The sequence below is a fragment of the Octopus bimaculoides genome, chromosome 11 (assembly GCF_046866305.1).
Source record: "Octopus bimaculoides isolate indiv1 chromosome 11, ASM4686630v1, whole genome shotgun sequence".
In the NCBI taxonomy this organism is placed as follows: domain Eukaryota; kingdom Metazoa; phylum Mollusca; class Cephalopoda; order Octopoda; family Octopodidae; genus Octopus; species Octopus bimaculoides.
The window spans coordinates 39,904,001-39,914,000 of record NC_142938.1 but is presented as its reverse complement, the minus strand read 5'-3'; the positions used below and the strand labels follow the sequence as shown (position 1 = coordinate 39,914,000).

Below are 10,000 nucleotides of genomic sequence, written 5' to 3'. Positions count from 1 at the left end.
ACGCTGTGCTGAGTACTTATTTTCGCCGTTCGATATTAGCATGCATATGAATATATTCATATGTAAGCACACACACACACACACACACACACACACACACACACACACACACACACACACACACACACACACACACGAGTCAATATAAGTAAGCCTTGAGAAGTACATGTAAGCCCAGAAATCCGTTCCTGCTAAGCCGATTTAACCTCTTTCATCTTCCCTTAGTGTACCCCTTCTATTTTATTAAAGGCACTCTGAGGCGTTTTTAATACTGTTGTATTAAGACAACATAGGTTTACGTGTATTTCTCATACAGATTTACTTGAAGTCTCTGTTCTACTGCATAGGCTTCAGCTACTATGGTCCGTGCTTAACAAAGTTCCTTGGCTTTGGAGTCGGTTCCATTTGTCACCAGGTCTTTATTTAGTTTCTGTTGAATCAAAGATAATTTCAATAAATCAAGAATTTACCTTGTATGGTATTTAAAATACCGTTCTCCCCTTACCTCCGCCATTTTTGTCAAAATCCCTGCCACTGACTACAGTAAGCATGCACGCACACGCACACAACACAACACAAACACACATACGTCACATACATCCACAATCATAAGGACACCAGTAGACTCAAACGGATACACAAATCCATGCACTCACTCACACACTATCCAGAAGATCGATTTCTCTGAGACATTATTTATTTCTACTATTTCATGTTATAAAACTGGTTTTCCCACGATAGAAAATTTTTTAAGCGGAACCCCCACCCCCAAAAAAAGTGGCTGAGCTCTCCACAGACACACGTACCCTTCACGTAGTTCTCAAGGAGATTCATGTACTACTCATTTTTGCCAACTGAGTGGACTGGAGCGAAGTGAAATAAAGTGTCTTGCTAAAGGTTGCCGGGAATTGAACTCACGACCTTGCGATCATAAACCGAATACCCTAACCACTAGGCCACGCACCTTCACGCTATTAATATCAGTAACACTTCATAACCTTCCTCACAATAGTAACAACATTAACAACAAAACAACAATAACAATATAGACAACAACGATAATTTAGAAAACAACGTTAACAACAACAACAACATTATAAACGACAATAATATCGACACTAAGAACAAAATTATAGACAGCAACAATAATATCGATTCAAATTTTGATACCAGGCCAGCACCTTGGCGGGACGGGATTAAGTCAATTTCATCGACCCCAGTGCTTTATCGATTACGGAAAGATGAAAGGCAAAGTCGACCTCGGCGAAATTTGAACTCAAAACACGAAGACAGTCAAAATGCCGCGAAGCATTTTGCCCAGCGTGCTTACGATTCTGCCAGCTCGCCGCCTTAACAAATATAATAATATCGGTTTCAAATTTTGGCACAAGGTCAACAAGATCATGGCAAGGGGTAAGTCGATTACATTGAGCCCATGGTTCAATTGGTACTTTTTTTTTTATCGTCCCAGAAATGATGAAAGGCAAAGTCGACCTCGGTGGAATTTAAACTCAAAGCGTGAAGACGGAACAAATGCTGCTAAGCATTTTGCTCGGCATGCTAACGATTCTGCTAGCTCGCGACCTCCACAACAATAATATAGACAACACCAATAGACCAACACAACATAGACCAATATAGACCAACACAACAATATAGACTACAATAACAGGAATATAGTCCACAACAGGTTTGAATTTAGAAATAAAGAAAAAAAGAAAAAGAAATTGTGATAGAAAGGCAAAAGGAGGGGAATGGGGTGTAGTGGAAGGTAAAATAGGATAGAGAGAAAAAGAGGAGCGAGAGGGGGAATAAGAAAGAATGGGAGGTGGAATGGAGGAAGGGAGAGAAAGAACAGAAAGAAGCGAGAAAGTAGAGGAGCAAAACAGAAGGAAGTGAAGGGAAGAAAAGTAAAGAAGAGAAAAGAGAAGAAAGAAAGAGAAAAAAGAGAGGGGGAGAAAGAAGAAATAAAAGTGAAAGTGAAAGTGATGAATGTAGATTAAATGAAAGCAGAGAGGAGTAATAGAAGGGAAAGAATAGAGAGAAGAAAGGGAAGAAAAAGAAAGAAATTAGAGAGATGAAAAAGAAGAAAAGAGAGGGAAGAAAAAAGGGAGAGAAGAGAAAACAGGAAGGAAAGAAGTGAGATGAAGAAGAAAGAAAGATAAAGATAAAAATGAAACATTCAGGTGAGAGAGAGAGAGAGAGAGAGAGAGAGAGAGAGAGAGAGAGAGAGAGAGAGATAGAGAGATAGATAGATAGAGAGAGAGATAAGAGAAATGAGAGAGAAGAGAAATGAGAGAGAAGAGAGAGAGAGAGAAGAGACAGAGAAAGAAGTGAAAGAGAGAGAGAGAGAGAGAGAGAGAGAGAGAGAGAAAGCGAGATAGATAGATAAATAGATAGATAAATAGTTAGATAGATAGATAGATAGATAGAGAGAGAGAGAGAATGATGAAGCGGAACAGACAGCAAACGCTTTGGGAAAGGACAGCAAAAAGAGAGGCATTGTGAGATTTGTTAGAGGAGGGTTTTGAAAGTGAAAGTGTTGGTGGCTGGTAAGATGCTTAAATGATGAGGAGAGTGGAAGGAAGATTTGTTGCTTATTAAGTGATGGAACTCTTTGATCGATCACTTTATTTGGCCACAATACTGCCGATCGGCTTTCTCTCACTCCCCTCTCTCTCTCTCTCTCATTTAAACCCTACATTTTTTTCTTTCTTTCGTCTTTTTTCCCCCCTTAACCGACTCTTTCTAAGTATCTATCCGTCCCTCTAAGCCCGCCCAACCCCACTGATCTGGTGTCTGTCATCTCTTCCTTTCCCCCCGTCCTGATCTCCCCACTCCCTGACTGAAACAACGTTCCAAAACAGTGTGATTCCATTGATTTAAGCGGCAGCTTATTAAGCAAATGACTTACGACTTTTATGTCTGTTCCTCGTGTTTACCCAAGGGTGTGCCTAAATGGTAGTTCAGTCATAGCAGAAGTGATCTAAGAGAAACGGAATAAGAAGAAGGAAAAGACGACGGCAACGACAGAGAGGGTGAGAGAGAGAGAGAGAGATAGAGAGAGAGAGAGAGAGAGAGAGAGAGAGAGAGAGAAAGAGAAAGAGAGAGAGAAGGAGAAAGGAAGAAAGATATATATATATATAGAGAGAGAGAGAAAGAGAGCAGAAGAATGAGAGTAAGGCGTGTGAGTGAGAGTGGAAACGAAGAGTAAAAAAATGCTTAAATGGTAACAAGATGAAACCATTAATTGGTTGAATGAATATCTATCTATCTATCTATCTATCTATCTATCTATCTATCTATCTATCTATCTATCTATCTATCTATCTATCTATCTGCCTGTCTGTCTGTCTCTGTCTATGTGTCTCTATCTATCTATCTATCTATCTATCTATCTATCTATCTACATACACAGCCACAGAAATTAGAAACGTACATACAGTCAACAAATGAGATCCAGAGACGCTCGGTATAAAAAGCACTTAATAGCGCTGAAATGAATTGAACTGAGGCTATATAGTAAAAGACATTGCCCAAGGTGTGACGCAGTAGGACTGAACCTGAAACCAAGTGAACTTATTAGCCACACAGCCATGTCCGGTAAAATGAAACGTTGCGTATTTTGCGTTGAGAACTTATAATAAGTGAAATTAATGAATTTAAGGGAATTTAATAAGAATTCTTGGTTTAACTTTTTAGCATTCATATTATTCTGTCAAATGTAATGATTATTTCTTCATATTCTTTTGAAATAATGATGCATGATCTTAAAGCTTGAAAATTTCAATGATGTGATTTCTTATTTGTAGAATGACATTGTAGGGTAGGTGTGAGAAGTCAGACCAATTCAGCTTTAATGTAAAACAGGTATAACATTTGAGTCGGATATGGCCGCTTTAAGTACTAGAGGGTTATACAACTACCAGTGCTGCTTGCAATATTTTTTAAATTGTATAATAGAAGAATAGGATTAAAGTGTGGTTGATATAATCTGACAAGATATTACTAGAATATTTACCAGCTTGATAAATGTTCTAGTTATATTTTACAATACACAAAATGCTGCAGCTTTTCAAAACTAAACTTTATCATAAGAGTTGATATATCATATGACTGTTCGATATAATCGACATTTCATAAGAGTGCTCAATGTATTCGATACAGAAACTTCCTCTTTCTCTTCTTTCCTTTCTTCTTATTCCGTTTTCCTTAAATGACTCTACTACGACTGAACTACCGTTTAGGTACACCCTTTGGTAAACACGAGAAACAGATATAAAAGTGGTAAGTCATCTCTTGAAGAAACTGGTGCTTATTATCCTGTTTACTGCGGAAATGAGATATATTTCTTCAAAATTTTATTACCCTTAACTGCAGAAAGTAGTTTTATATATCAATCTAACTTTTGCTGAAGAACGTAATGTTGGAAACTATTTTCTGTTGAAATATGTCAAGTTTTGTTGTTGGCACTCCGTCGCGGGTTCCAGTTGATCCGATCAACGGAACAGCCTGCTCGTGAAATTAACGTGCAAGTGGCTGAGCACTCCACAGACACGTGTACTCTTAACGTAGTTCTCGGGGATATTCAGCGTGACAAGGCTGGCCCTTTGAAATACAGGTACAACAGAAACAAGAAGAAAGAGTGAAAGAAAGTTGTGGTGTTTTCGTTCAATAAACACTCACAACGCCCGGTCTGGGAATCGAAACCGCGAACCTATGACCGCGAGTCCGTTGCCCTAACCACTGGGCCATTGCGCCTCCACATGTCAAGTTTATTGAAGCAACATGACATGCAAAAAATACCAGTTCATTTTTTGACTGATATTTAATATCATTACTGGAATAACCATGAAATTTAATTTTGCAGTTAAAGGGTTAAAAGCCCTCGAGTAGTTTTTTTTATTTGTTAAGTCATTTACAGTTATTCCTACAAGGATTTTTTAAAGTATACAGTTTGCTTGTTTTTCTTGGTCGCCTGCAGTTTCATTTCTTCAGTTTATAGAGAAAAAGATGTCTCATTTTGACTTCGAAGTAATTATGACGCCTTTAACAACTATAAAATGACGGTAAGCTTATAGAATCCTTTTTCACCACTAAAGATCGGGTAAGCATGTGAAACTTCTGGTCTTAAGATCTGCAGCAATATTAATAAATATCTAATTTAAAATATACAAATATAAGCTATAACTGTTCTCCAGTGTATATAAATGTTTAATTACAAACGTATTTACATAGTACTGTTTTATTCAGTACTTTGAGTATTCTTTATTTAGTTCTTACATCTAAACGCACGCGCACGAATACATATGCATACATACAATCATATATACATATATACATATATACATATATTTGTTTGTGCGTGTGTGTATACATATTATATTTATTAAATATATATATATATATAGGCGCAGGCATGGCTGTGTGGTAAGAAGCTTGCTTCCCAACCACATGGTTCTGGATTCAGTCCCACCGCGTGGAACCTTGGGCAAGTGTCTTCTACTATAGCCTCGGGCCGACCAAAGCCTTGTGAGTGAATTTGGGAGACGGAAACTGAAAAACGCCCGTCGTATATGTATGCTGCAGTCAAATGACTGAAACGAGTAAAAGAATAGTTTAAATTATTTATATATACATACATATCTATCTATCTATCTATCTATCTATCTATCTATCTATCTATCTATCTATCTATCTATCTATCTGCGGCGCGCTTTCCCGCAGCTCGTCTCCATGACCGAACTGCAGTCGTGGATCAAGAAGAGGCCGAGGAAGGGCGAATGGCACCGCGAGTGTCGCGTTGTTCTTCGGCAACTCCAACAACCCGGGTCAACCTTGAGCGACTGCATCACAACTAACGCATTCTATAGTGGATTAGTGTAGGGAAGGTACGACGACGATCTCGGGGCGAACCTGGGCGTCGACGAGGAATACCTGACTCGCCTGTTTAAGACGACCTTCGGACCGGGACCTATGGACAACTTCCAGAGATCCTTGGTCTGGCAGTGCTATCGAGAAGTTCTACCCGTTCGGGATAAGCTCTACAGGCATGGCTCGAGAAACACGGGGCCGACCTGTCCGAGATGCGGGCGGAGCGACGAAACCGTTCTGCACGCACTCGTACAGTGTCCCACCATTTCCGAGCTGTGGGCTTACGTCGAACAACTGCTATCGCGTGTGGGACGAGTCGGTCTATCAGCCGAATCTATCATGAATATTGTCGCGCCTCCTTCTTTTAAACGGGAAGGAAGAGCTATTTTCATCGTACTTGTGACTATGGCGAAAGAATGTGTATGGTGGACGCGTCTGAAAGGTCTAGAGACAAAGACTTTCCTCTCTGGGCAATCTCTCAACTTCTTCAAGTATCATCTGAAGAGGAAGGTGAGAGTAGAAAGGGAAGTCTTGTTTAGTGAATGCTTCAAAAAAAGATGGGTGAATGTAGCAAGGATGGCACGTGTGAATGACGGAGCCACCTTGAGTATAACACTATAAAGGAGTAAAAAAAAAAAAAAAAATCCAGACAAAAAACAAAAAGGCAAAAAAGTCACTTACTGTTATAGTTTCTGCAATGACAATATTGACCAAGGTTACCGTGGTCTTTTCCGTAGGCTTTTCTTTCCACGGCTAAACCTAAACTGTCCTCCCCTCTTTTTACACGAGAACATTACTGTGATACACGATCCCTATTGATCGTTTTTTTCTCTCTCGGTCCCTTTTGATCGAACTCCCCCTTTTTTCCTTCCTACGATCCCTTTTGATCGACACCCACCCCTACTTTTTTTTCTCTCTTCCTTCCCCCTCCTAAAAAGAAAAGCTCTACATTGTATTCGTCCCATCTTTGTTGAGCCATGTGTGGCTAATAAAAGAAATGTATCTAGAGAGAAAGAGAGATGGAGAGAGAAATAGAGAGATAGAGATAGAGAGAGAGAGAGAGAGAGAGAGAGAGAGAGAGAGAGAGAGAGAGAGAGAGAAAAAGAAGGACACAAAGGGAGAAAGAACCCAGAAAGAAATGTAGATATGACATCATCTATATTTCAAACTTCTTGAAAGTAAATTACAAAGTATGCCGAAGAATGAACGAAAGGACTTTAGGATATTCTTTTAAACTTACCAAAACTACCAGCATCTGGAAACGGCACGAAGACACTATAAGCATAATAACAGCCGTTCTCTGAGAGATCCCCAGCTGTTTAACTGTTTACCCCCAAGAATTAGACTTGAAAATAAAATTTCTGTCGAATATAAAAAACAAAAAAACAAAGCAAATCTAAAAAGAAAGGAACAAACGAAAACAAAATCTGTAAACTTGACAGATTTTTCTCAAATGTCCTCGATAAGCCATCTCCATCATACTATAATCCGAATAAAACAGCAGCCTAGAGCCCTTCACTGATTTATCGCCTATCGAACATAACATTACAGACACTGAAAACCACTGCTACAAATATTGATTACATCCCCCTTCTCTCTCTCTCTCTATATATATTTTTAATTCTCGTATAATGATTTCTTAGCACAAATGTTACCATTACTTATATTTGGGAACTAAACTCGGATTGAGCGATAAATACATATTTACGTTTTTACAACTAAGACCGGACACAAATGACCCTTATGAATATTCATTGTGTAAGTGCGTGTGTTGTGCATACTACATAATATATAGTATGTTGTATATCCCTCTCCCCTCTTTCTCTCTCTGTGTACATATGTATATTCACACATACATAATATATATATATATATATATATATATATATATATATATATATATATATATATATATATATGTGCGCGCTTGTGCGCATAATACATAATATATGTGTTGTATATCTCTCTCTTCTCTTTCTCACTCTGTGCATATTTGTATACACACATACGTAATATATAAGTTTGTGTGTGTATGTGTGTATGTGCGTGCGTGCGTTCCTGTGTGCATAATAGATAAAACTGCTTGGGTGGGATATACAAAATATACATACGTGTAAATATACATACATGTAAATAGAGAGAACGCAAAGACTGAAAATTTTCAGTCGACAAATACTCAAGTATAAATATATAGATATTTATATATTAACAGAGCAAAATTACACAGAGTACAAAGACATTGAAAATTTGGGTTTTTAAGTTCGACAGCTGTTTCTGGAGGCTCGGAGTTACTTCATAATGTTGGCAGATGTAGTTAACAAAGATATGCAACCAGTAATGGAAGCATATAGACATTGGGTAGATTCGGCCTCCGTCTTCAGGATAGAGAGATAAAAATCTAACCTTTTAATACATAATGTATATGTATGTTGTAGATCTCTCTTTTTCTCTTTTCTTGTATATATATGTATATACGCACATGCATAATATATATATATATATATATATATATATATATATATATATATATATATATATATATATATATACACATGTGAGTGTGTGTGTGTAAGTGTGTGTGTGTGTGTGAGTGTGTGTGTGTAAGTAGACTATCGAAAGTCGTCCTGGGCTGGGCTGTTTGAAGCCTGTCAAACTTGATTATGTCACACCTTGATAAACATATCTATTCTACCCAGCAGATTGAGTTGGGTTCTATATCAGTTAATGTTTGTAGTTGTTGGTATGCGATAGAATGGACAACAGTAGTCTGATAATTTTCTTCATTTGTTATGCTGATAAAAGAGAATCTCACGGAGAGAGAGAGAGAGAGAGAGTGAGAGAGAGAGAGAGAGAGAGAGAGAGAGAAGGAGAGAAGGAGAGTAGGGCAGGAAACGAAGAAAGATGGGGAAAAATAGAGAAAGAAAAAATGTGAGTTAGTGTGTGTGTATGCGTGAGAGCGAGAGAGAGAGAGAGAGAGAGAGAGAGAGAGAGAGAGAGAGAGAGAGAGAGAGAGAGGGCAGCGAGAGGAGAGTGAGTGTGAAAGAGAGAGAAACAATTATAAACATTTGGAACCTCCCACCTGCATTTTTCTGTCAGTTGCACCAGTGTGAAACCCCAAGTCCTTACATAGGGCTCATTCCCTCATTGAGTGTCACCATAGTTACATCTACAGTTTGTTGAGGGCCTGGCATATGGCTTCGGAGGTACTTTTTCTGACTCTGCTTTTGAATTCTGTTAACAATGTGGTCATTACTGTGTTTTTCTTTTCTTCTTTTGTTAATCTTACACCACCTATTTTCTAAAAACTCTTCCAGTTTTCTCCAGCGATGGGCGAAACCCTAAAACATAAATTTATGTTGGTGTTCTCAAAGAAAGTCTTGCATAAAAATTAGGATCATGTACGATCTCGACGGCAACATATTTCGGTAGCAAGAAACGGGATCAAAATGAAAAGAGCAGAATGAAAAAAACGATCACTATATAAAAAGTGGGCCAGACTTTATTGTTTCCAGTTGTGTTTGTTGTATGCCGATGCCATTTTATTTTCATCTTAGCAAACAAAATTTTTTTTATCATTTTAGGAGTAAAATAATTGAAGCAATTAATTAAAATAAGGATCCTTTTGGACAAAACTATATATTCCACAGCAAAACTGAACATTCTCAAACCAATACTACGCAATGTTTATTGAAGATGTCTTTAAAAATAAAATGAATATAAATGTACTTAACGGTTAGCCTGTACTGTGAATTATTGCATGAAAAATACAGGACATATTTCTTTGGTGTTCATGCAACATGTAAAATATACTTTCTCAATTTGTTTCAACCGCTAGAGTAACTTGGGACTTATCAAAGGAAACTTTATATTCTTCAGAACATATGAAATAAAAGCTAACTAAAAGTCTTAAAACAAGCAAGGACGTTTAGAACAATTTATGAAATTGCTTTGGTTAGGCAAAAGATTAAATTTGATTACAGGAATATACATAGTTCTTGAACGACGGCCATCGAAGATCATCGAATGCGGAATTAAAGAAATGTTCAGTAATGTTTGATTTAAGTTGATTTACTCGCATTTAAAATGAACATGGTTTTGGGATAGGGACTCCATAATATTGATTTTA

The 10,000-nt window shown here is 37.8% G+C and overlaps 1 long non-coding RNA gene across 1 annotated transcript in view; it reads right to left on the bottom strand.

The window, feature by feature from the left end:
- Positions 1 to 10,000, bottom strand: part of LOC106883092 (uncharacterized) — a 20,958-nt gene that overhangs the window by 8,945 nt on the left and 2,013 nt on the right. Inside the window, exon 2 of the long non-coding RNA XR_016243647.1 lies at positions 8,954 to 9,212. This is a non-coding gene — a long non-coding RNA (uncharacterized LOC106883092). The remainder of the gene's footprint in view (positions 1 to 8,953; positions 9,213 to 10,000) is intronic.